Source organism: Schistocerca piceifrons, chromosome 5 (assembly GCF_021461385.2).
Source record: "Schistocerca piceifrons isolate TAMUIC-IGC-003096 chromosome 5, iqSchPice1.1, whole genome shotgun sequence".
In the NCBI taxonomy this organism is placed as follows: Eukaryota; Metazoa; Arthropoda; class Insecta; order Orthoptera; family Acrididae; genus Schistocerca; species Schistocerca piceifrons.
In genome coordinates this window covers 230,081,689-230,104,396 of record NC_060142.1, presented here as the reverse complement: position 1 = coordinate 230,104,396, position 22,708 = coordinate 230,081,689, and the positions used below count along the sequence as shown (strand labels likewise).

Below are 22,708 nucleotides of genomic sequence, written 5' to 3'. Positions count from 1 at the left end.
ATCTTCGTATTATTTACGGGCACCCCTTGTTATTGAAACAGGTAAGGTAAAAAAACGGAATAATTAGCACGTTAACTGATTCTTAGAGCGCTTCGTGAAACAAAACAGAAATTGCAGGCTTATTCACATAAAAGTAGGCAAGCCTCACGCTCAAGAAATCATGTACATGCTTCACAAAAATGCTTTCAAATACTATTATTATGGAAACATGTAGACAGAGCATATAAAGGAACACATGAAGAAAATGGTCGAATATAAAGGAATGAATACAACAACGTTCGCAAATAGCGGCTGATCAGCGTAACAAAGGGTAAAAATATTGATTTTGGCAGAGCGACGTTAAGATGCTTTCAGTAGTTTAAAACTGGTAATCGAAAACGTATGACAGACGCTATTAGCGAGATGATTTGTCTACAACAGTGCTGTAACGACGACCAATAAGTAGATGAAAATGTTGTCGATTGTAACGGCCAACGAGTCTAACTTGTCCGACATATCTCACTTACCTGCTTACCCTCTGAGAAGTACAGTAACCACTGGTACAAGAACATAGCAATATACAAATGGTGTTCAGTAACTAATGAAACACCCTTTTTCTGAAAGTAGATTGGTTTTATTCATTATTCCAGCAGTCCGCGGTGGCCGAGCGTTTCTAGGCGCTTCAGTACGGAACCGCGCTGCTGCTACGGTCGCAGGTTCGAATCCTGCCTCGGGCATGGATGTGTGTGATGTCCTTAGATTAGTTAGGGTGAAGTAGTTCTAAGTTCTAGGGGACCGATGACCTCGGATGTTAAGTCCCATAGTGCTCAGAGCCATTTGATTTTTATTATTCCAGTACACAATATCATTCCATATTCTTTTGGCTAAAAACCCTATTTTTCAACATAATCTCCGCTCAGTGCGACAGGTGTACGCCACCTTACTGGGAGAGACTGTACGCCCGCATGGCTCCGTTCTACTGATCGATGTCGGAGCGAAAATCTTGCTGTATCAATACTCCCCGTCATCCACGTACTGCTTCCCGCAGAGTACATACATAATTAAGCCAAACATATGGAAGTCGGAAGGTGTGAGATTCAGGCATCAGTGTGGATGAGGAAGAACAGTCGAATGAAGATTTGTGAGCTGCTTTTCGGTGTACAGACTTGTGTGAGGCTTTTGAGTTATCACGGAAAAGGAGAAATTCGTTTGCATTTTTGTGTCGACCAACACGCATCGTTTCTTCAGTTTTCTGAGGGTAGAACAATACACTTCAGAGTTGATCGTTGCATCATCTTTTTACCGACTGAGGGTGCGGCTTCGAACTTTTTCTTTGGAGGAGAAGAGGTGTGACGCCACTCCATGGACTGCCGTTTTGTTTCTGGTTCGAAGTAATGAACCCATGTTGCATCGCCTGTGACGATATTCGAAAAAAATTGTCACGGCCAGGCTCGTAACGTGGAAGCAATTTCGCTCAGATGTTGTTCCGTCGCTCTGTGTATTGTTCTGTTTGGCCAGGAGCCCACCGGACGCATAGCTTTGAGTACCCCAACCGGTGGACGAATGTGTCAGCACTATCAACAGCGATGTGTTTGATTATGATCCGTCGATCACCTCGAATGAGCGTGTCGGCACGTTCCAACACTGCAGGAGTCACAGATGTGTCTGGCAGGTAGGCACGCGGGAGATCGGACAGGTTTGCGCCCCCTTGTAGTTATGTTCACAGACGTCTCGCCCAAAGACTCACCGCGCTTTCGTTCGCTGCCAAGGCTCCGTAGACATTCTAAAAGTGTTTATGAATATCTGCGATGCTCTGGTTTGCCCTCAAAAGAAACTCAATGACGATTTTCTTCTTGGAACGCACCTCTGTTACAGACGCCATTTTGAAGGCTACTTATAACGCCGCCACATTTTCGGAACTTCATGAAACTATAGGGGCTGAAGCGATGACATTCCATTACGTCCCAAAACAAATTTCGCGTCTCTTCAACCGAAACTGGCCAAGAAAAAATAGTGTTGCATTACTTATCAAACATTCCTCGTATTTGAGGAAATAGTCAAAAGTTATCGAAAAAATAATAATTTTCTTCGAGATCAAATTCTTTTAAAAATGTTGAATTCCAGTATTTTTCGAAAATGAATGCTTTCAGACTGCTTTAGAGAGAAATTCAACAGCATCAATTTTCCGTTTGTATGTGAAGAAAGGAAGGTATATATCCTGCTCATGGGTGTATATCCGTTTACGTTGCCATGCAGTCCAACATCGGGCCACTGTCACATGCAAAGCATCACAAATTTAAATCTTACACGATTCGACCAACTGGCCAAATGGAAACCAACAACGACGCCATTTTCAAACGCTGTTAGGTGCTGATGACGCTGTCTCATACGAGTTTGTGGCATCTCCGTGTCCTTCAAAGTGATTACTCAATATCTGACGCTGTTCACACCCCTTATATGTCCTACCAGGCACGGTGACAACACTAAAGACATAAACACTAACGAACTGTGGTGGCCTTCTACTTGTCACAGAGAACTGCAACTCTAATAGCTTACATACCCGCCGATGGTGCATACGTACACGATATTACATTGACATCAGACCGTGTGTTCTGGGTGCTCCACGTTTGTTGGCAGGCAATGTCGTAAGAATAATATTGAAATTATAACAGGTAATAGAGCGAAACAAGGCTGCATGATGTTCAGAAATAGGACACTGATAACGTAAAACACTGTCAAAAATTAAGCAGCATGAGTGGACATCTGCCTTTTTATTATTGGATGGAGCATCTCAGCGAAGTACTCTCGCTAGGAGCGTGTTTAAGAAACGCTTGATTAACTTCATTGACGGCAGAAACGGACTGGCAGGCAAACTTGATAACTGTTAGGATAGGACAACGGCAAACACGAACATTATTTTAATTCTAGTGTTAATCGTAAGAACTGTTAACGTAACGTAACTCATACCGCTATATAATAAATCTTTTTACAGTTAATTGAGTATAAAAGTTTGCAGAAGGGTGCTGCCCTGAAAGAATAACGTTTAATATATTACAATAAATCACCTATTTAATTAATTCAGGATTTGTACGAGGGCAGTTCAATAAGTAATGCAACACATTTTTTTTTCTGAAACAGGGGTTGTTTTATTCAGCATTGAAATACACCAGGTTATTCCCCAATCTTTTAGCTACACAACACTATTTTTCAACGTAATCTCCATTTAATGCTACGGCCTTACGCCACCTTGAAATGAGGGCCTGTATGCCTTCACGGTACCATTCCACTGGTCGATGTCGGAGCCAATGCCGTACTGCATCAATAACTTCTTCATCATCCGCGTAGTGCCTCCCACGGATTGCGTCCTTCATTGGGCCAAACATATGGAAATCCGACGGTGCGAGATCGGGGGTGTAGGGTGCATGAGGAAGAACAGTCCACTGAAGTTTTGTGAGCTCCTCTCGGGTGCGAAGACTTGTGTGAGGTCTTGCGTTGTCATGAAGAAGGAGAAGTTCGTTCAGATTTTTGTGCCTACGAACACGCTGAAGTCGTTTCTTCAATTTCTGAAGAGTAGCACAATACACTTCAGAGTTGATCGTTTGACCATGGGGAAGGACATCGAACAGAATAACCCCTTCAGCGTCCCAGAAGACAGTAACCATGACTTTACCGGCTGAGGGTATGGCTTTAAACTTTTTCTTGGTAGGGGAGTGGGTGTGGCGCCACTCCATTGATTGCCGTTTTGTTTCAGGTTCGAAGTGATGAACCCATGTTTCATCGCCTGTAACAATCTTTGACAAGAAATTGTCACCCTCAGCCACATGACGAGCAAGCAATTCCGCACAGATGGTTCTCCTTTGCTCTTTATGGTGTTCGGTTAGACAACGAGGGACCCAGCGGGAACAAACCTTTGAATATCCCAACTGGTGAACAATTGTGACAGCACTACCAACAGAGATGTCAAGTTGAGCACTGAGTTGTTTGATGGTGATCCGTCGATCATCTCGAACGAGTGTGTTCGCACGCTCCGCCATTGCAGGAGTCACAGCTGTGCACGGCCGGCCCGCACGCGGGAGATCAGACAGTCTTGCTTGACATTGCGGCGATGATGACACACGCTTTGCCCAACGACTCACCGTGCTTTTATCCACTGCCAGATCACCGTAGACATTCTGCAAGCGCCTATGAATATCTGAGATGCCCTGGTTTTCCGCCAAAAGAAACTCGATCACTGCCCGTTGTTTGCAACGCACATCCGTTACAGACGCCATTTTAACAGCTCCGTACAGCGCTGCCACCTGTCGGAAGTCAATGAAACTATACGAGACGAAGCGGGAATGTTTGAAAATATTCCACAAGAAATTTCCGGTTTTTTCAACCAAAATTGGCCGAGAAAAAAAATGTGTTGCATTACTTATTGAACTGCCCTCGTATTTGTGATACTTTCAGTCAAATGTGTGTAGCTATGTGGAAACTTGTTGTCAACAGAGGCCAAACATTGGTACTGAGGAAGTAAAACAAGGTAATACTTCGCCTATCCTAAGTGGGTTTGCATCTGGTGAGATTATCAAAATAACCAGGCAACTAATATGTACGAAGAAACGAGTAAGAATTTTTGTGCATCTGTTTGCTTAAATTCATTCCATACTTTCAAATATGCGACGGGCTTTCAATAAGCAATGCAACACATCCTTTCCTCTGCCAATTTAGTTTGAAAAAAAAAATGCTGAATTTGCTGTGGGATATCGTGGAATACTGCTGCTTCAGCCCTTACAGTTTCATGACGTTTCGATAAATGCCGCGCTATAAGTAGCCTTCAAAATAGTGTTTGTAACGGAGGTGTTTTCCAAGCAGAGAACTGTCATTGAGTTTCTTTTGGCGAAAAACCAGAGCATGGCAGATATTAACAGACGCTTGCTGAATGTCTACGGAGACTCGGTAATGAACAAAAGCACGGTGAGTCGCTGTGTGAGAGGTCTGTTATCATTGTCGCGCAAACCTGTTCTATCTCCTGCGTACCGGCCGGCTGCCCACGGCAGTGATACTTGCAGTGTTGCAAAATGCAGACTCTCTCTTTCGGGTTGATCAATAGATCACAATGGAACACCTCGATGCACAACTGGACGTCTCTCTTGGTAGTGCTGACACACCCGTCCAGCAGTTGGGGTACTCAAAGGGGTCTGCTTGCCGGGTTCCTCGCCGCTTACAGTAGACCATAAAGAGCAACGAAGGACCATCTGTACGGAATTCCTCGCGCGATACGATGCTGACCGTGATAATCCTTTTTTCGAACATTGTCACATTCTTGAAAAGTGGATTCATCACTTCGAACTGTAAAGAAAATGCCAATCCATGGAGCGGCGCCACACCATCTCTCCTCCGAAGAAAAATTTAAAAGGCGCAACCTCAGCTGGTACAGCCATAGCGACGGTATTCCGGTCCCTCAACGGTCAACTGAGAAGTCTACTGTGCTACCCTCAGGAAACTGAAGGGACCACTTCAGCGTGTTCGTCGGTGTTGCAGGATCTCACAAAACTTCATTGGACTGTTCTTCCTCACCTACCCTAGAGAACGGATCTCTCACCTTCCGACTTCCAAGCGTGTGACCCAATGAAGAATGCACACCACGGGAAGCAGTACATGGATGTTAGGGAGGTTATTGATGCGGTAAGACGTAGGTTCCTATGTCGACCAATAGAGTGTCACAATGCGAGCATACAGACCCTCAAAGTTAGGTAGGATGTCGCACCCAACGAGGATTATGTTGGAAACAAAGTTTTGTAGCCAAAGGAGTGGAGAAGAATATGATGTATTGGGTTCCTGAATAAAACCAATCTAGAATGAGATTTTCACTCTGCAGCGGAGTGTGCGCTGCTATGAAACTTCCTGGCAGATTAAAACTGTGTGCCCGACCGAGACTCGAACTCGGGACCTTTGCCTTTCGCGGGCAAGTGCTCTACCATCTGAGCTACCGAAGCACGACTCACACCCGGTACTCACAGCTTTACTTCTGCCAGTATCTCGTATCTACCTTCCAATCTTTCCTTCTGAGAAAGTACGTTTGGAGCACAAAATTCTATGGTAGTGAAACGTGGACTGTGCGAAAACCGGAACAGAGGATAATCGAAAGATTTGGGATGTCGTGTTACAAGAGAATGTTGAAAACTTGGTGGACCGATAAGGTAAGGAATGCCGAGGTTCTCCGCAGAATGGTCGAACAAATGAAATTATGGAAAACACTCATAAGAAGAAGCGACAGGATGGTAGTGTCGTAGCGACCCTTATTGTTAGAGGGCCGGCAGAACCGACACACAAGATGGGTTGCTAACCCCCTTTCAGCAGCGCATAGAAAAACATGGCCAGTGGACAAAAACAGTAACAGACTTTCAAAATAAACACGGAACTACTTCATCAGACAACATGTGAAAATGTTCCACCATTCGGAACTCATATGACTGCCGTAGTACTCCGCCGCTCTGGCATTATAGGGACGCCTAGACCAGCAGTTTTCACCAACCGTTAGGAACAGATCCGTCCAGTACTTACGCCGGCCCTAGCCTTGTATTCACTCGCCGTAGTCTTCTAGTAGCACGTTGTATTTCGTAGAGTAGTTCTGGTCAGCAGTTTCATCCATTCTCTTGTTTTCTTATCTGTTTTGCTACACAGAGATTTTTGTTGTTGTTGTCCTGCGTTTAAAACTTAGTGTATGCCAAGAAGGCATTTTTGCTTTAATTGTAATAAAGTGTGTTCAAATTGACTGTTAATTCTTTCCCGGCGACCGCAAGGCACTATAGGTAGGTCATCCGTCGAGACATCGTGGAATCAATTCCATGGCACTAGAGGGTAAAAACGGTAGACTGGAATGCATCCAGCAAATAATTGGAGACGTTCGGTGCAAGAGCTACTCTGAGAAGTAGAATTCGTGGTGGGTCGCAAAAGTCAGCCAGAAGACTAACGACTGGAAGATCAGGATAGCGTGGCTAATACGTGGCTCCGGTCACTAGTCTTAACATGTTATAAGTGGAACGGATGCTGTTCAAATTGCCGCCTATGCGGGCCAGAGGTGTTCGTGTTTTGATCCCAGCAACGTCCCGTACTCTCGCGCCATTCGCTGGACCAGTATGGCGGTGACAAACGCAGTCTGGCAACACTCATCCTCCTCGCAACCTTCGTACACGGATGCGTCGACCGTGATGTTATATACAGAATATGGAGTCGTCTTAAAAGAAAACATGGCATGTCTTGAGTCCGTTGTTGAAGCTGAGTCGGCCAATGTCGGCGCTCGTCAATCTAAGCTGCAACTACACTGTGACGAAAGTCATGGGATACCTCCTAATATTCTATCGCACATACGTTTGATGAGCTTAATTCAGTAACTCGACGTGGCACTGAGTCAATATGTCATTGGATGTCTCCTGCAGAAATACTGAGCCACGGTCCCTCTACAGTCGTCCATAATTGAGAAGGTGTTGCCGATGCAGGAATTTGTACACGAACTGATCTCTCGATGTCTCATAAATGTTCAATGAAATTCACGTCGAGCGATCTGGGTGGCCAAACCATTTGCTCGAACTGTCCATAATGTTCTTCAAACCAATTGCGAACAATTGTGGCCTGGTAATATGCCGGTTTGTCATTCATAAAATTTCCATAGTTATTTAGGAACATGAAGCCCATGCCAGGCTTCAAATGGTCTCGAAATAGCGGAACATAATCTTTTAGAGTCAATTACCGGTTCAGTTACAGCAGAAGACCTCGCCCATTTCATGCAAACACAACTGACGCCATTATGAGGCAATCACCAGCTTGCACAGTGCCATCTTGGCAACCTGTGTCCATGAGTTCGTGGGGTCTGCACCACACTCGAACTCTCCTCTCACCTCTTATCAACTGAACTCGGGACTCATCTGAACAGGCCACAGTTTTCCAGTTTCTATGGACCAACCGGTATGGTCAAAAACGCAGGAGAGGCGCTGTTAGCAAAGGCACTCGCGCCGATTGCCTGCTGCCATAGCCTATGAACGCCAAATTTCACCGCACTGTTCTGACGTACACATTTCTCGTACGTTTCACTTTGATGTCTGTGGTTATTTCTCGCAGTGCTGTCTCTCTTTTAGCACTGACAACTCTACCTAATCGTTAAGTGGACGCTGTCGGTCTCTGAGTTTTCCGTGGTGAGTGGTAATGCCTGAAATTGACACTGTAGATCTCGGAATATTGAATTCCCTAGCGGTGTCCGAAACGGAATGTCCCATGCGTTTTTTGCAACTGTTAATTCACACCGTGCGGCCAAAATCACGTCGGAAACCTTTTCATGTGAATCACCTGAGTCAAATAACAGCTCCACCAATGCATTGGCCTTCTGAGCCTTGTGTAGGCGATACTACTGCCATCTGTATATGTGCATGTCGCTATCCCACAAGCTTTACCGCCTCTGTATGGTATTTATGGACTCAAAGTATACGATGTGGCTGTAAGGCACTGCTCTGCTGAGCATACCACTTCTCTTGGGCGTCAGTCGTGCTCACCTGAATGCATCATTGTCCACATCTACGTGCCAGTTTTACGATCCCGACCAAAGTGAACAGGAATAACCCGGAGCTATGGACGGCAGTCTTGACAGTTGACGATTCCGCCAGTTTCGGATTCCGACATATGCAGGTACGCGTTTCTTGTTCTCACAAGAGGCGTAACATGGACTTCTCACAAACAAACAACGTTAAAATATGTTTCCTGAACAAGAATTCTGCTGCATTATTTTTCGTCAAATATATAATTTAGGCGACGATACTCCGTTGCAATTTTAATGGGCAGAGTATATTTTGCCGCGCGGGATTAGCAGAGCGGTCTGGGGCGCTGCAGTCATGGACTGTGCGGCTGGTCCCGGCGGACGTTTGAGTCCTCACTCGGGCATAGGTGTATGTATTTGTCCTTAGGATAATTTAGGTTAAGTAGTGTGTAAGCTTAGGGACTGATGACCTTAGCAGTGAAGTCCCATAAGATTTACACGCATTTGAACATTTTTTTGAGTATATTTTGGTCAGAAGTACGAGTACATACACAAGGTTGACCCTTAGCGGCTCATGTTATGCATTGGATTAAACCTTGATTGCTATTCTGTATCTAGTCTCCCGTGGTTATCGCGATTATGCTGTTATCCTCTCTCTCCGCGAGTGGCAGCAGCGGTGTGTATCGATATTCGCACCTTGTACTATCTTTGGCCTAGCGCTTATAGTTTCGGCTGTGCTGTGTGCGAGCAGTTGGTGGGTTGGCTTGGAGCAGCGAGGAAATCTCCACGGCGCGTAGTTAGACCGAGGCCGCTGGCGGCGTCCACGCGCGGTCGGAGTGTGTGGTGCTGTTCCCATTGCTATGAGGTCCGGGGCTCACCGATCCTGGACACAAAAGTTAAGTTTTGACTTAATCTACCAGCAAGTCACAACTGTTCACATTGTGTCGTTTGGATTTCGTTGTCAGCTGGTGGGACATTCCAGCGAGTAACAACGTGTGTTTTCAAGTTGGCAAATTTTAGCCACCCTCCGGTGGAGTTTAGATGTTATTTTGAATTTAAGTGCACCAGCGGAATCTTCTGCCTTGTGGCCGTTAACGTTCCGGTTACCTGCCCTGGCCGTTGACGTAAATTCAGGCAGTGTATTTTCCTCATCGTGTTGTCGCTGTCCAGCACGGCGTGTAGTTTGATAGCTCAATGTATAATTGGTTGTGGGCGCTAATACCTTCTACGTTGTCCTATTGAACTCCCTGTTGTATGCTGGTCGGGTGGAGCGGAAGTTATCTTGTCGGTGGGTCCGTTGACTGTCTGTCGGTTGGGTTGCCGTCGGATCGAGAATGGTTGGGCCGCCTGCCTTTCTCACCTAAGCGAGAGTTATTGTTTCCAGACCGACCCTCGGAAACTTCTGAGCGCCGTTGGGGATACTGCCTTTTCTTGTTTTTTCTTGTTGTTTGTATTTGTATGGCTTCTAGTCGATTTTTAAATTAAGGTTGTTTTGCCCTTAAGACATAAGATTGTTTCGGCCTCCAGCCTAATTAAAGAACTGTTTTAAGATTAGGCCTTTTGCCTTTCAAAAATTTAATTTTGGTTTGAGTCTTAAGAGATGGGATTGTTTGGGCCTTCAGCCTAATTGAAAGGACTGATTTAAGATAAGGCCTTCTGCCTTTTAAATTTCTGATTTTGGGTTTGAGTCTTAAGTTTTTGGCTCTCAGCCGATTTTAAATTAAAGTGGTCTTGCCCTTAAGGCATGAGATTGTATAGCGCATTCAGCCGGTAATTAAGTTCCAAAAAGTAATACTGTGTTTTGCAAAAATTTTCTTGGCTCTTGTAATGTTTGGTCAAATAATAAAGTTGTATGTTGTAGTGTAACTGACAGCCCCTTTCTACAATTTAAACTACCTGTCCTGTCCTGCGGGTTTAGCAGGGCGTCTCAAGGGTGTTTAAGGCGATAAATGTTCGCTAACGCTTCTCTGCGACGGTAGGCGTCCTTTCGCGAGAAGCGTTCAATAACCAACACAACACTTTCTTTTCTGAAAACAGGTTGGTTCCAATAAATCATATTATTCCTCACCCTTTTGGCTACAAACCTCCATTCTTCAACATAATCTCCGTTCAATGCGACGGCCTTACACCACCTTAGTTGGAGGGCCTGTAGGCCCCCATGGTACCACTCCTCTGGCTGACGTCGCAGCCAACATCATGCTACATCAATAAGTTCCCCACTATATACATACTGCTTTCCGTGGAATGCATCCTTCATAGGGTGAAACAGACGGAAGTCTGAAGGTGCGAGATCAGGGCTGTAGGTTGGATGGGGAAGAACAGTCGAATGAAGTTTTGTAATTTCCCCTCTGGTCCGTAGACTTGTGTGAGGCCTTGGCTGTATGGAGAAGGAGACGTCCGTTTGCATTTTTGTGGCGACGAAAACACTGAACTCCTTTCTTCAACTTCAAAAAAATGGTTCAAATAGCTCTGAGCACTATGGGAGTTAACTGCTGAGGTCATCAGTCCCCTAGGACTTAGAACTACTTAAACCTAACTAACCTAAGGACATCACACACAACCATGCCCGAGGCAGGATTCGAACCTGCGACCGTAGCGGTCGCGCGGTTTCAGACTGCAGCGCCTAGAACCGCTCGGCCACTCCGACCGGCTCTTCAACTCCCTGAGGGTAGCACCATGAGATAGCACCATGGGAAAGACATCAAGCAGCATAACCCCTTCAGTCCCTTTACCGCCTAAGGGTCCGGCTTCAACTTTTTGTTCGGAGGAAAGGTGATGTGGCCACTCCATGGATTGCCGTTTTGTTTTCTGTTCGAAGTAATAAATCCATGTTTCATCACATGTGACGATGCTCGACAAAAAATGTGGCCATCAGCCTTGTAATACGAAACAAATTCCGCACAGACGGTCCTTCGTTGCTCTTTATGGTCCTGTGTTAGGTTGCGGGCATACACCTTTGAGTACTCCAAATGGTGGACGAGTATATCAGCATTTCCAACATAGACGTCGAGTTGAGCTGCAAGGTGGCAAGGTGTTCGATTGTGATCCGTTTATCATTTCAAATCAGCATATAAGCATGTTCCAACGTTGCAAGAATCAGAACTGCGTATAGGCGGCTGGCACGCAGAAGTCGGACAGATCTGCGCGATCTGGGTGCGATGATGACAGACGTCTCACGAAACGACTCACCGTCCTTCTGTTCACTTCCAGGTCTCCGTAGATATTCTGCAAGCGTCTCTGAATACCTGCGACGCACCTCTGGTTTTCCGCCACAGACATCATTTAGAAGGGTACGTACATCGCCGCCACCTATTGAAACTTCACAAAACTACTGGGGCTGAAGCGGGAATATTCCACGACGTTCCTTAACAAATTCTGCATTTTTCAAGTGGAAAAGGCTGAGAAAAAAATGTATTGCACTACTTATTGACCGCCTCTCATATATAGGTTATGTTCCTGGGCGGAAGCAGGACGTAGGCATTCTGAACTTTGCATATGCAATGTGTGTTGCCAATAATCCACTCCTTTCCTCCGCATGAAGGGTAATAACCCCAGCAAAATTAATGTCCTTGATTCTCTTCCAATATACCTTACTCCGCTCACAGACGCTCATTGTTACAGTTTATTAAGTCAAAATCGCTCTATTGATTTAATGGGAGAGGTGGTCTGCACATGTACCACAGCTGGTTACTAGACCCTGCTAGTTTGGTGAAATCTTGTCGTCACAGAGTCGGAAAATTCAATAAAAAGAAGCACAGAGTCGCTAGGAAGCGTCAGCGAACGTTTTGTCTCTAACAAAAATTGATCCTCATGACGTTTCCTGTCATCCCTAGACTTCGATGCAAAGACTTTGAAACACCCTATTCATAAAAAGCTACGAAGCAGTATACCGAGTCTCTCTTCTAAGAGTCACCAGGCGCGTTTTATGCAGTGTTACGGCGGATATTTGCAGTCTCGTTTTTCGTTTCTCTGGGTGGAGTCAACCTAAGCAAGTAATACTCATCACGTCTTTCATGAGAAGCTCGGTGTCGACAAAAAGCGTGGGTTTGTTTCCTGTTACAGACAAAATGATTTTTAAATCGGCATTTTACCTGCCCATTCGATAAAGTGGTCCCAGATTAGTATCGTCCAATGTTCGTTGTACTGATAGGTGGTAACAGAACAGTACAACTCGAAGAATAAACAGCAATCCAGCAGCGACTCAGTAGCCTGCTAGGGCGGTGCTGTTGTTGGAAAAGTATTGGCTATTCATTGAGTTTTACTGTCCCAAGTAATATATATTCGTTGAGTTCTACTATCCCTGGTAATACATTACGGTAAAACAAATATCCGACTAGAGTAACCCTGGGCCGCTCTATCGAATGGGCACGTAAAATTCCGCTTTCAAAATCTTTTTTGTGACTCGTGGTGTCTGTGCTTTCGGACATGCGTAGAAGAACCACCACGCGGAATGATACATAGTATGTAAACTGAAGGTAGAGGGGCGAGAAAGGAAAGGAAACGCAGCGGTTATTGATGTCAGCTGCATCGGAACTTTAAGCAGAATCAATCAGCCGCGAAGAGTGGAAATATATGCTACACCGGGATTCGAACCCGGGATCTCCTGCTTACTATTCAGTTGCGTTAACCACTGCGCCACCCGAACAGAGTGTTCCCCACAAGTGCTCGGTGCGCCTCTCAGGTTCAAATTCCTGTCCGGCACACATTTTCACTCGTCGCTGTTGATTCCGCGTAAGGTACCGATGCAGCTGATATCAATAACCCCTTCCTTTCCCTTTCTTCCCCTCTGCCTTCGCCGGCCGGAGTGGCCGTGCGGTTGTAGGCGCTACAGTCTGGAGCCGAGCGACCGCTACGGTAGCAGGTTCGAATCCTGCCTCGGGCATGGATGTGTGTGGTGTCTTTCGGTTAGTTAGGTTTAATTAATTCTAAGTTCTAGGCGACTGATGACCTCAGACGTTAAGTCGCCTAGTGCTCAGAGCCATTTGAACCCCTCTACCTTCAATTTACGTCAAAATAATTTTGTCTCCGACGGCAAACATACGAATGCTTTCCGTCGACATTGGGCATCGCATGAAATACGTAATGAGTGCTCTTTGTTTCGACTGGCCCCAGCTGCACAATGCAAAACGAAATTACAAATATCTCGCGAAAGACCACAGGCAATGCATCTGGCGACTCCTCAGAGAGAGACACTGCTTTTTAACTGTGTCAATCAGATAAATAAGTTTCCTACCATAAATTCTTCACGTGGCTGCAACCGTTACCATTTCTCCCTTTAAAGGTGATGCCAGGAGATGCCGGACGCTACCGGAAACGGATGTAGCTCCACAGCTCACTTGCCCCGCGGAAGACTGCCCTTAAGGACTCGCTTCTCGCAAGTCGTCAGCCAACAGCAATTTCCGGAGAACAACCGGGGTTTCTTTCTGCGTGAAGGGGGCGGGGGGAGGGGCGTGGAGGTCGGGGACTGCGGCGGAAAACGAAGCCCTAAATGGTGACTGTCCTTCCGATCAAAGACTGATTGGCTGCCGTGGCACAAGCGACGCACGTTCTAGTGGCGTGCCGCCTCAGCGAACGGTGCAAGAAAGGCTTCCATTATTTACCAGACAATCAAGGTATTTCCTCCGATCAGTCGCAGTCTGTCTCCAAATCGTTTGTCTGCGGAGTAGAAGCAGAATGGGACTAAGTTACTTTGACGGTCCTGAAAACAAGAGTAAGTGAGCGAGGACGAAGTGAATGAACACGTGATGCTGAGTCTACTGGGTATTTTATGCTAAGGCAACGTTCACTGCAACGCTACCAAACGTTTGCAATTTTCGGCGATGGTAAAAGAAAGAGAGAACAATGGAAGAAGTACTTAAAAAATAAAAAAAGACTATAAGACTGATGAAAAAGAGAAGTAGTAATCCTAGATATTGTAATCATTTTGGTTTTTGTTCTTGCTAAGTAAAATTTGTGTGGAAATTCAGGTTTGCAGAAGATGGTACAGAAACTGTTTAAAACGCACACTGAGAGACATTATGAGACGTTTGAAACAGTTAAAAATGTCTAAAAAGAGAGATAGACGCCCTTCCCAATACATTGACTATGTGCAAGCATAGAAGGAAGCAGCAAATACCTCACAAGCAGCAATATTATATATACGGTACTCTGGCATCGTAGAAAAAAATACAATAGCTTTTGTTATTTGCGACAGTGAAATAAATATATAGCTGACAAAGTAGGAAAAAGGTGCTGATAACCTGCGGTTAAAGGAAAAATAATTTTTTATTAATTACTTAATGGTGGTCTATTTTCGAATCGAACCTGCTGTCAATGTTTTTCTCAACATGGATCATAGTCAGATATCCTCGCAATAACACATGAGTAGTTTATGATGTACAATTCTCCAGAGATATCGCATTCGAGATATCGCATTCCTACAGCGTTTCAAATATCCATCTGGTCATCTATATTTAGGTTTTCTGTTGTTTTACCGTATCGTTTAACTCTGTACGGTTCCTTATAAGAAAGGGTAAGGTTGATTTGTCCCCCCACCCTCAATCTGGGCGTGTTTACAGTCTGCTATAATCTCTTAGTCGACGGGGCTTAATACCTTGCCTTCCTTCCTTTCTTCCAGAGAGCAGGCTGCAAAACTTTAAAATTCACGTACTTGGGCTAGTGATCTGACCAAAACAGTCGCGCTTAACGCTTTACTGACGCAGTTTAGTAACTACTGGATTTAATCCATTTTATATTTTGCATGACATTTGTCTACCTTTTCATGCACTTGTCTCTTTTGTAGATGTTTCCTGGATGTTTTAAATGTCCTGCGACTATTGCGCGAAATTCAGTTTCCCTATTTCGCGAGAACAGTAGCTGAAAATCATTATGACGTTTCTTTGACGCCTCCAGTGTTTCATAAATAGATAAAGGAAAAATAAACAAGAACTCTGACACAGTATGTACGATTATTTTTCTATATGATGAGCATTTAAGGCTTTTTCACCTATCGTTATACTGAAGCAAATTTTTTAAGAATGGATTTGCCTTTATCAGCATCCCATAATTCTTGAAGAGAGTGATATGATGTTTATTAGAACATCGGAGCCGGTCGCTGTGGACGAGCGGTTCTAGGCACTTCAGTCTGGAACCGCGCGACAGCTACGGTCGCAGTTTCGAATCCTGCCTCGGGCATGGATGTGTGTAATGTCCGAAGATTAGTTAGACTTAAGTAGTTCTGAGTTCTAGGGGACTGATGACCTCAGATGTTAAGTCCAATAGTGCTCAGAGCCATTTGACCCAAAACATCGGATTCAACGAAGAAAAATGAGAAAAGGAAAATAAGAGAATGCTGAGACTATTTAGAAGGCGCTCTGTGATACATTGTTTTACTTACTGGGTAGTTATAATTGAAGTGCAGCCACTCAAGGAGCTTTAGTGTTTTCAGTAATTATCGTATGGCAGTGAAAATTGGTAGATATGCTGACAAGCTAATGCGGCTCCGATTTACGCTGAAAAAATTACTTTCAGTTTTGACCACCAGATGCAAATACGTCGCTGTGAATGCAAAAAGGAAGTATAGAAATGTTTCCATATGTAATGGATTAGGAATAGGACATGGGGACAAAAGGTAAATAAGTGAGAAAGGCATCATGTTTATTTTCTTACCAACCGACACTTACACAATTTGTTCAATATGATACCGGAAGCGTCGAAGAGGTGCTCTATTCCTAAAACGAGGTGATCAACAGTTGCTCGCAGCAGTTCCAGGGGAATCTGAGCAACGTGTTCCTGTATACTGGCCTTCAGACCACGTGGAGACCGAATGTGTCCCTGGTAAACATGTTGTCCCCAGAACCAAAAGCCACAAGAATACAGATCAGGTGATCTTGCAGGCCACGCATCCGGAAAACTTCTGGAAATAATCATTTTCGTCGAAGCTTGAATTAGGCATATATTTCGCTGGGCGAGCGACTTGAGGGTTGCCCCTTTTGCATGGAAACAGTGGTTTCCACACACCTGCGCTCATCCAAAGCAGGAGTCACATGCTGTACAAGGAGATATCGATAGCGTGCAGACGTCACGGTATACCTGACAGGCCCTGCGGCTGCATTCTTTTAAAGAAGAACGTACAGAGAATAAACGTTCTTGTGAGTATACACCACACAGAGTGCAATGGCTCCTCGTGTTCGACACTTGGTTTAACAGCACTCTAAATTCAGCAGTTGTGTGTATTCACTTCACCCTGTTATGTAAAATGTGCCTCGTCCCTCCACAGAATACTGCCCGATCACATGCGCCAGAAACCGAGGAGCAAATTCGGAACTTTGGTGCAGATCATGAGGTTTCAGTTGCTGCACCGTCTGGGTCTTGTACGGGTACCGGTATAAAATAGATCGCAAAACTTTCCGTATTGTTGACCAAGGGGTAGACAATTCTCGTGACACTATGTGAGCATTAGCACTACACGGGTCACGTGATGCATGGTAAGTTACAGCAACAGCAACCGCTGGGATAGGATGCCTTCTTCTTACAGGTGCCACACCAAGGTCACTCGTATTTTCGAATTTCACTATCATTTTCTTTAAACCAGTTTATGACAACGGGCCTTCCCTCAGACATTTTAGCTGGCGATACTCTCTAAGAGCAGCACTGTAATTGGTGCCGATCACTTAAAACAGTTTCAGTAGTAGCGGACGGTCTGTCTTCTCGATAGCCATTATATTCATTCAAGTTATGACTAGCCAGACGACAGTGTGGATGTCATACCGTAATACAAAGAGTATGCAGTGCCAGATTTGCACCTGGTAGCCAAATTGAAGTTAACTCGTTTCCAGCGTAAATCTGTTCTGCACTGGCGCATCAGCATATCTAGCGAGCTTCGCTGCCATACGATAAAAAAAACAGTTTGTATACCTGCAAAGTTTGATATCTCATAACACAGTTTTTACGAATAGATATATCGTTACAACTTTTCAATGCGACATCACACGAATTCATTGTATTTATAATTGTGAATCTATGATCTTCGAAAAATGAATTAAAAACCGTTACCAGTATGCCCCAACCACGGCGATTGAGACGAATCTCGACAGTGTTAACGTAATTGATGGCAAAGGAAATGAGAACTCTAGTTAAACTCAAAACTGCTTTCGATTTACAGCATTCTCTAGCGAAAAAGATCAAGAATAAAGTCATACTAGTCCTTCCAGATTAGATTGTGGCTTCTGAAGCAGCAACATATTCATGTTTTAAAAGCCACTCAATCCTACTGAGATGACCATCAAGAGACGATTATATGTGCTGCGAAGCAAACTCTGTCCTTGTGTGAAATCTTTCTTCTGCGTCTGGGTGCCAACTTGTTCCTCGGTACGCTTAACTGCGTGCGGCGCCTCACTTAATTTCCCAGGTCCACCGAATTTTTCAAGCCTTCAGAAACTTTCGAATACTTTATTAACGTCCTCCACAAAGGGAAAATAACACAAAGCTTTTAGCTGCTCTTACAACCCATCAGCTCGTAACAACTTCACATTCAGCTACTTTATTATTTCACCACAAATCTGCCTCTTTTGTACGTGATGAGTTAGGTTGTAAGCCTTTTCTTTCTAACAGTCTTAAACTAAACTGGAAGGAATGTGAACTCAAAGACATAATAGTTTCAAAATTGAGTGTTTAAATTTGTTTTATGCTGACAATACCTGATTAATTCTTTAAAAAATATTTGACGTCTATAAAACAAAAATGAGGGCGTATCGGGGCAAAGATCCTGGTCCAAGTAAAATCCCTCTGAGTAATGTGATTCAGAACCAAGTATTATCTATTATGTGGGATGTAAAACTAGCGTAACAGTGTTTAAGCTTAATCTGTAAAATGGGTTACATCTGAAAATATATGTGGTGTCATTCAGTAAATGTTAAAATGAGGGCCGTACCAGATACAAAAGTAAAATTTTATGAAAGAATTGTTCTTCGAGCACTTCTTCATAGCGGTGACTGCTGGATGCCTATGACAAGCATTTCAGGGAAAATACAATATAGAAATGAAATTTCTGAAAAGAACCAGAGATTACTCAACAGCAGGAAAAACAGGGAGAGACGTACTAAACACTGTTAATAATTTTTACAGAACGATTTTATTCAGTTCTGTCGTCGTTATTCAACTATAATACGTAGATAGAAAAATAATGTGGAATGAGATTGTTCTTTAATAAAGTTATACGAAGTGAATTATTTTTGGCGTAGTCGAATAGCCCGGTCCTTGAAGGTTATTTCAGCTTTTACTGTTGACTTGCTAGTCACCTTAACGATCGTCATCTTCATCCAGATGTAATTCATTGAACGAATTATACAATGTATGTCGGATGATATTCTTCGTTGATAATGTTAGATTCAGTTAACTATTTTTGGCAGATACTGGTAGAAAAACTCTTGTAGGTGATTTTAGTTTTGCTTTTTGTGTTACTTATTAGTCTTATGGACATGTTCGAATAACGTAACTCACAGTGTGCTGGATTACGGAACATGGAACTCACGCACACTCGAGTAGGACCCACACGTCAGCTTAACAAAGAACGATACTCTGTCCAGCCCAAATAAGGCTTGTAGGCAGTTTCAGCTAGGCAAATACAAGGATGAACCTCAGATGGTCTCAGCCACAGAAAACACCATACACAGTGAGTTATATTACGGGGTTATTGATAACCACCTCTATGGTTTCAGAATAAGGCTACGGGAAAAGTACAGGACGTAGTAAGATCAAACTATGTGGGATATTGTGGAATGGAAGACAGAATATCCGGGCAGTGCTCAAGGTACCATCACAGTTAAACTAAATGACGATGTCGTGATTGATACAAGTTGCGGGAGTTTCTAACAATCACTTCCTGAATGTAACAGCAAAAATAAGATTAAAAGTAGCCTCATACCATTCTGCCTTCATAAGACGCTATAACAGCCGGAAAAATCGTCAGTAGCAGAACACTGCTTAAATGAGGGACACGGTATGAAATTTGACGAAACTGTGATAGTAGCCAACACTTCCGGTTTTTGGAACAGTGTCTATAGAGAGGAAATTGAAATTACGTTGATGGATAATTTAATTAACGAAAACAATAAGTTTCCTCTCCGCAGGACGTGGAATCCTATTCTATCCCCCATGAAACTGAACGTTCTTTGGTGTGACCAGACCGAATGTTCGACAATTGTCCCTGAGTGCGCCATGTCGTTGCCGCCAGTGTTCTACTAAGGGCGGCGCCACCTACCCAGTCTTGGCAGCTGCAACTGTGATACGCGGCGCATTCGCCGCGCACAGCACGGAGGCCTATATAGGACGTCGATATGCAGCCTGACGTCAGTTCTCAGAGTGACTAAGCCACATTCTCCTGAAGATGGCGACCAGTTGGATCGCCGAAGCATCGAACTGAGTTGACTTTAGGACCCGGCAACAAAACCGAAGAGACTTTAAAAAAACAAGACTTATTACGCCAAGAAAGCCTATGAAGTCACAGGATTAAATGTTGTAATAGAAGAAGCAAGATAATATATAGAAGTGTTATTCCACAAAATTTTAAGCAACTGAAGTAGCACCACCATCCTTCATTGAATTCTAAAAGGTGGTTCTAACTTAATAAGAAATATCCTAAGTGATACATGTAACCCATCACCGTCACAGGCAATTTTTTCAGATTAAAAAATGTAATAGCTAAAATTCTTTATAAGAAAGCGGACAAGAAAGACGATTATGTTCCAAAATATTCGATAAAGTAATGTATTCGAGAGTAGTGTCACGTTTAAGTAGAAACGATTTACTTAACACACCACATTCAATTCCAGAAGGGTTGCACCACTGAGAATTTTGCTTATACGTTCACTCACAAAATCTTACACTTTTAAATAATAAAATACCGCCAGTTGGAATCTTTTATGATCTTTCCAAGATATTTTGTTGCATAAATCATGTGGCTCTTATAAAAAACTGTAGTTTTATGGAATCGTTGGGTGTACAAAAAAAATTATTTGTACCATACTTAACAGACAGAATGCAAAAGTACTTAACATACAGACTGCAAAATCTGTGCTGTACAATTGTTGGGAGAAGAGAAGAAAAGTTTAGTGATTGGAGAGAAAACATGAAGGAGCTCCTACAGGCTTCAGTTTTGGGTCCACTTCTATTCCTTATATCTGTAAATGACCTTCTACTCAACATTCATCAATCGCTACTGGTATTTTTGCAGACGTTGCTAGTGTTATAATAACTCCCATTAGAGAGCATGCAATACAAGAAATTGTTAACGACGTTTTTTCAAAGAGTTATTAAGTTCTATTTAAATTAACTCTCCGTGATTTTGGGAAAATGCACTTTATTCAGTTCTGCACAACAAATACAGTCATATTAACAGTTGATGTATCACATGAACAGGAGTCAGTAAACAGGGTTGAATAAGGCAAATTTTTGGGTGTGCCCACTGGCGAAAACTTGAGCTGCTCAAACAGTGGGTCAAAACATCAGTGACGAGCAGCACTTGGGAATTTGACGGTTAGCGTGTCCAGATGGTCAAGACATTCAAGACGACCGTGCGCGAGAAGCGAAGAAATCGGGTTCGAGTCCCGGTCTGGCGCAAATTTTCAAATGCAGCTGTTAAAATATTTCAAACGCCAAAGCGGTTAAGTCATACAAATTTCTCTTTCGTTACAAAAAAAAAAAAGCTGCTTAAGGCGATCGTTGGTGTCTCTTCTTTAGGACATGTCCAAAAGAGCAGACACCACACGTATAATTCTGTAGCTCTACTCACGTAATTCGAGATTCAAGTTCCCGCTTAAATCTGTCAGGAAACTTCCAATCTCTGTACATTTCGCTGTCTGAAAATTCACTCTGTTTAATCTGTTTTAATTAAGTTGAAAGTAGAAGTATTATATAATAATTACAGCTTGATTTCAAGTCAGAAACAGGAAAAGCTGATAGGAATTCTGTCGAATATCTAATACAGAAGTGTGGCACAATAAGGAGTCATCGCTTGAATTTGAACGCATTACGTGTCACTAATTACGAACCTTTACTAGCACTTCGATTTTATGTGCCACTAGGTCGGTTGAAGGTTGAGTTAGAGAATAGGAACTTTGGAATTTTGCCACATCTCGAGAAACTTTTGTATGAAGTTCAGTGTAGGGAAGAAATGACAGTTCTGTACAAGTTTTGCAGCTCAAAACACAATATATTTGACTGCTTCAAATAAATTACCGTGGAATCTATTTTTATTATTCACAACGATTGCGCCATAACCAGCCAATCGTATAGTCAACAACACGTCAACGAACGCTACATCTGCAAGGGAAAAAACTGAGGGATACGTACGTTGATGGTATCAGACCGATGCGAACCCGGTGCTAGGTATAATAAGGTCCTATATTCAAACTACAGCTTCTTGGGCGATGTGTATACCAGAAAAACTCTAGAGGTAACTCGCAAGCACTTCGTCTATAGTCAAGCACTTTCGTCTATAGTCAAACTTTTGTGTGTTCCTAATGGTTACCGGTTTCTTATCAAGTACCACCATCAAAAATCACAGAACATACCTAAAATATGCTTTGAGAGACATTTACAAAATGTTGTGCAAGAAAAATCAACACACTTCCATTGGATCGGCAGAACAAGAAAAAAAGTTCGACAAACCAAAATGGTGCAAGATCTTTGAAATTCTCGGGAAAATAGGAGTAAGCTATAGGGAAAGACGTGTGATATACAATATATACAAGCATCAAGAAGGGACAATAGATTGGCAGACTAAAAATGAACTGCTCAGATTAAAAAGGGTTTAAGTCACGAATGCAGACTTCGTCGAAAAAGCAATCTGGGGGATAAAAGGAAGTTTCAAGACAGAAATTAAAATTCAGTGTGATATGATATCAATTATGAAATTTGCTGAAGGCGTTGCTAACGTCAGTGAAAGTAAGGAACAGTTGCAAGAAGTTTTTATTCGAATGAGCAGTCTAATGAGCACGGAATATGGAATGAAAGTAATCCGAAACAAGGCGAAAGTAACCAGGAGCTGGAGGGAAGTTTAACATCAAAATTTGTGGTTAAGAACTAGATGAAGATAACGATTTCTGTTGCCTTGTAAGCAAAATAATCCATGACGGAAAAAGCAAGAACAGGAAAAGCAGACTAGAACTGTCAAAGAGGGCATTCATGGCCAAAATAGATCATTTGGTATCAAACATAGACCTTAATCTGAGTAAGAAATTT

At 43.3% G+C, this 22,708-nt stretch overlaps 1 protein-coding gene across 2 annotated transcripts in view; it reads right to left on the bottom strand.

Annotated features, from left to right (window-relative positions):
• Positions 1–22,708, bottom strand: part of LOC124798448 (high affinity cAMP-specific and IBMX-insensitive 3',5'-cyclic phosphodiesterase 8A) — a 1,735,971-nt gene that overhangs the window by 830,673 nt on the left and 882,590 nt on the right. The gene's annotated exons all lie outside the window — the stretch shown is intronic.